This window comes from Psammomys obesus, unplaced genomic scaffold, assembly GCF_907164565.1.
Source record: "Psammomys obesus unplaced genomic scaffold, mPsaObe1.curated_primary_1811, whole genome shotgun sequence".
Classification (NCBI taxonomy): Eukaryota; Metazoa; Chordata; class Mammalia; order Rodentia; family Muridae; genus Psammomys; species Psammomys obesus.
This window is the reverse complement of record NW_026588752.1, coordinates 8,179,925-8,184,944: the sequence shown is the minus strand read 5'-3', so window position 1 is coordinate 8,184,944 and position 5,020 is coordinate 8,179,925. Positions and strand designations below refer to the sequence as shown.

Here is a 5,020-nt window from a genome sequence, read left to right as displayed (position 1 = left end):
AGAGTTACACAGTAATACTCTGTCTTAAAAGAAATACATGTACGTACATTTGAGCCAGGCATATGGTTGCACACCCTTAATCTTAGCGCTCAGGAGGCAGAAGCAGGAAGAGATTTGTGTGTTTGAGGCCAGCCAAGTTCCAGCCAGCGCATTAAGGCCCAGCTCTAGGCTGTCAGGAAAGTCTTGACCTCTGTAGAACTCTTACTTTCCCCTCTACTGTCACAGCAGATACATACCTAACCCCTGCTCCAAATGAAGGGCCCCATGTATCGGGGAAGTGGAGATGAAGCCAAGATGAGGATACAGAAAAGGGCATGGCTCCTTGAAGTAAGACTCAGAAGGCAGAAGACACAAAAGTCTACACCTTCAAATCTCTAGACTTCTGGACTGTGTCACCTGCCTGCTGATGCTTCAACTTAGGACTCTCCTTCTCCACGCTTGGAGGAGACAGAAAAGCTCCGTTCTCACTATGGGACAAGACGGCCTGGAAGACAGTGAACTTCCCATGGCTGGGCTGAGCCCTGTGAGACCCCATTGGTAAAGAGCCAGGAACTGACAATGGAGGACGCCTTCCATGTGCTGCCTCTGGACTATCCTGAGCAGCCAGGTAGGAGCCCGAGAAGGAATATGGTCAAGAGTGGTCACGGGGCAGGGGGGTGGAGGTGGCTGGAGAGATGGCTCAGAGGTTAAGAGCACTAGCTGTTCTTCCAGAGGTCCTGAGTTCATTTCCCAGCAACCAAATGGTGGTTCACAACCATCTATAATGAGATCTGGTGGCCTCCTCTGGCCTGCAGGCATGCATGCAGAGAGAACATTGTATACATGATAGATAGATAGATAGATAGATAGATAGATAGATAGATAGATAGATAGATAGACAGACAGACAGGATTGGTCACAGGACCTTGGAGTAAACCACAGCTGAGTGCTGGGGACTGGTGGATTCTGTGTTCCGCATTTCTAGATGGTATGGAACTGTGTCTTTCTCGAGAATACAAGCTGCAGTTTCCAACAGCTACCGATACCCATGGTTCCACATCCCTGACCAAAGTCTGTCTTTGGCCTCCCTTTCCCTATATTGCTCCTGCAACACGCTTTCTACCCGCCTCCAGGGCTGTTCACTGGTGCTGCCTCACCTGAGAACAGGGTGGCAAGTGCCAGTTCTCCTGAGTGGGGATTCGGGGACACTAAAAGGAGAGGCCCCTTCAGCAGCACCTGAAACAGCTGGCTTGCCTCCCGCTGTGTGAGTGGGAGAAGGGGACTGGGAGCAAGCACTGGGAGCCTGAACCCACAGACAGCTGAACATCTGGGTCTCCCTGGGGTCCCCTTCACAGCCCCTCCCCCCCATGCTACAGTGAAGGCAAACACAAGAGAACCCGACACACAACTCTAGGCCTGCCGACTGGGAAAAGGACACCCACCCTGCCCCACCCTATGCTCTCTTCCTAACAGGGCCTCAAGCTAGTGGGATTCACAAGGCCTGGGGGAGGGGCATACCAGACCAGACAAAAGAGTCTAGGCCAAGGAGCAGCACACTGCCGGCCCACAGTGGCTCAGTGTCTCCATTTCCCCCAGGCACACAGTGGGCTCTTGTTCCCTGACAGCCCTCACTCTCTCTCTTCTGCTGGCCCCAGTGTGGTGGGAAACCAGGGCCCATGGAGAAGCTGACTGCCTGGGGTCACACACATGAGTCACCCCAGGAGCACAAGGAGCCGCCCAAAAGGGAGCTAGAGTAAGTGGGAAGTGCTAGAAAGCAAGCCCAGTGGTTGGAGGTGGGACAGAGTCCGGTGGGGCAGCAGAGCCTCGATTGGAGGGGCTCCAAGCAGCCTGACTGAGATTCCAGTTGAGGGTGAGGGACAAGGTGAAGCAGGGAGCCACCACAGAAGCAGCACACATCAGAACCAGCCCTGACTGCCCGTGTGCACCGTGGAAAGGGTAGGAGGGAGGCTGTGGGGAGACAGGCACCTGTCCTCCTGCTGGGGACCCTTCAGGCTAACCCTGTTTGTGACACAGAAGCCAGAAGGCAGGTGGAGCAACATGGGCCAAAAATCTCTAGCTATACCTGGGTTTTCTCCGCTTGGTTTTTTTGAGACAGAGTCTCATGAAGCCCATGCTGGCCTCAGTTCATGATGTAGTTATAGATGTGCCTTGAACCCTAAGTAGCGAGATTCCAGATGTGCACCTCCACACCTGGCAAGCCTCCGTTTTCTCCTCTGAAAAGGGGTGATGAAAGTGCCTGGCACACAGTAGGTGCTCAGTAAGTAGCAGCTGACTCAACAGAAAGGGTGGTGGCCTGGGTGGGAAGAAGAGAGCCAAAGCTGGGGTGTAGCTGGGTAGGGAGTGCTGCATGCCTGTGAGGCCAGCACTCAGGTCATGAAGGGAGCTTCTGAGTTTGAAGCCAGTCCAGGCGACGTAATGAAACTCTCAAGCAAAACCAAAAGAGCAAAGCTGCAGGCGGGAGCTGCAGGCGGGAGATGGACCTGAGGACACACCTTGCAAAAGCAGACTGCGCAGCCGTGAAGCGCAGACACTGGAGACGGCGACCGCAGCTGGTGTGAAACAGCATCCTCAGGTGTGGGCTGCGGCTGCTGCATGCTCCAGCATCCCACTTGGAGCCTGTCTCCTCTCTCCTCTAATACCCAGCCCCAACCTGCCCCAGAGGGAGGGCCTCACCAGCTCTCTACAGTCTCTGTGCTGGTCCGTCCCCACATGTCACTATAACTTCCGCCAGCCTCTTTGCCTCGTCTGTAAAGGGCATCATATTGAGTGTCTGCTGGGCTCTTTGTGAAGCATAAGGCGTTCTTCAACCTCCACTCCAGCCCCTCCATTTTCATGTGGGGTAAGTTTGTTTCAGCATGGGGCAGGGCAGGCCTTTGCAGTGGCCTCCCTCATCTCCAGGACACACTAGATCTTGCCCTCTCCCCATCGCCCACCATCACCTCAGAAACACACATACAGAAAGGGCAAGAGAACAAGAGCTGCCCTGCTGAAGTCTGTGGGGGAGCCCGTAGGTCCTAGAGGTACAGGAAACCCTGGGACTGAAGGGACCAAGAGATGACAGAGCCCATGAGAGCAAAGTGGCCATCCCTGAGGAGAGGCACCACCCATAGCCCAGGGGTCTCTGACGGCCAGTCAAAATCCCTGATCCAGATGGGGCTGGGAGGGGAAAGGGGACCTGTCCAAGCCACCCAGTCAAAAAGGGGCTTAGAGGATGGATTTAGCTGTAGCTCAAATTCTGGATTAGTGTCCACTGAGATGGACACTCCTGGTCCCCAACCTATCCAGCTGAGTCCCTGAATGAAGTGGAGAGGTTCAGAATTTCCCTGAATGACTCCAGACATCCTACAACTCAGAAACCCCTCCCAGGAACCACAGGAAGCAGGAGAGGCTTCGGGAGGGTAAAATGAGTCTCAACAACAGCTTCAGTCATCAAGAACCTAGGACACCCGCCTCAGACCTGATCCTAACCAAGCCTGTTGATGTTAGAACCTATGGCAGAAAGGAGGCGTTTAAGACCATTTTACAGATTAACTGAGAGAGGCCGTTCACTGCCGGAGGTCACGGGGCCTCGAGGGAGTTCAGCACCTCGGCCAGGTCTGCCAGGGACCTGGAAGGGACCCTTCGCTCCCCTGGCTGCAGAGCACCTAGAGCTGAGTGAGGTCTTCACGTGCAGGGTAGGGCACGCTGAGGAAAGACTAGAGCTCGAGTGAGCTAGAGTGACAGGAGTTCCCTTGCGAACGGCCCTTAACGGGAGACCCAAACCAGTACCACTAGACCAGCTCTCCGGCTCACCCAAGCGGACCTCCCACTAGGGCTCCTGCAGAGGACCTGCCAGCCACGGAGGCTGCCTGGAGGTCTGTGGATGAGTCCCAGACCCTGTACCTTCAGTGTGGGTCTCCCCGGCTCACTTGCCCTCTCTTGCAGATCTCTAAGTAAAGGACCCAGATTGCCCAGAATGACCCTGCTAACAGACGACTGGGCCTCGGGAACCGCTTGAGAACCGGCCAGCTGCTGAGTTCCCCAGCATTCTCTAGGCTTAAGGGCGGGGGCAAGGGGCTGAGGCTCGCCCCACAGAGGTGGGGAGCACCTAGCCTGGGACTGCCCCGGCTTCTTAGCTAGTCTAAACCTGAAAAGCCAGTTTCATCCTAGAATCTTCTCCTTGCTTCAACAGGAAGTGGGGAGGGGGGGCTTTCCCAGGACAGAGCGGGGGGCCTTCAGATCCAGGCCCCGCCCACGCAGACAGACACACTACCCCAAGAGGCACACGGAGCAGGAACTCCGGTCGGGACTATCTGAGCGGAAAGAAAGCCTAGGGGGAGTCCCCTGCCCATTCTCCACCCAGCTCTCCAAGCATGCTCCCAGCAGGACAGACAGGCCCTCTCGCCTATCCCTGAGCACCCAGGGTCCGCGGTCACCCCACCGCGCCCAGGCCTACTTCAGGAACCCGACTGTGGCCTCGGGCTCCCCCTCGAGACCACTGCACAGGGCAGGAGTTGGCTTGGGATGCAGTTCCCGGGTTTGCTGGTGCGAACCGGGCTGAAACGGGCCGAGCAGGCCCAGCCGAGCTCCCCGGGCCCCGCAGCCGCTGGTGTCAGGTCCCATGAGCCGAGAGGACGCGGACCAGGTGGCCCGAAGTCGCGCGCTCGGCGCAGAGTTTTCAGACGCCACCTTCGGGGGTCCTGGGAGCCAGGAGGGCCTGGGGGAGGGGCCGGCAGCGGCGGGGCCGCTCGGCGCGGCTGCGGCCCTCGGACTCCCCCGCCCCGAGGACCCGGCGGGGCCGGTGCCCGGCTGCCCCACCCGCCGCCAGGCCGCGCCGGTCCGACCACGGGCTATTTCGGTGGGGCGCCAGGCTGGAATCCGGGCCGCGCCGCCTCCGCGGGCGCTCGGGAAACTCCGCACAGCGCCCCGGCAGCGGTCGGCGGACACGCGCCAGGACGCCAGCCCCGCACCCGGCCGCCCCGAGCCCCCGACCTCGCGCAGAGAGCCCGGCCGCCGCTCACCGCCGCACGGTCCTCCGAGG

General features: G+C 58.2%; 1 protein-coding gene across 2 annotated transcripts in view; it reads right to left on the bottom strand.

Annotated features, from left to right (window-relative positions):
- Positions 1–5,014, bottom strand: part of Rhbdf1 (rhomboid 5 homolog 1) — a 12,552-nt gene extending 7,538 nt beyond the window's left edge. For both annotated transcript variants that reach the window (XM_055604769.1, XM_055604770.1), the window contains exon 1: positions 5,001–5,014. The gene's annotated coding sequence lies outside the window, so the exon portion shown is untranslated. The remainder of the gene's footprint in view (positions 1–5,000) is intronic.
- Positions 5,015–5,020: the final 6 nt, after the last annotated feature.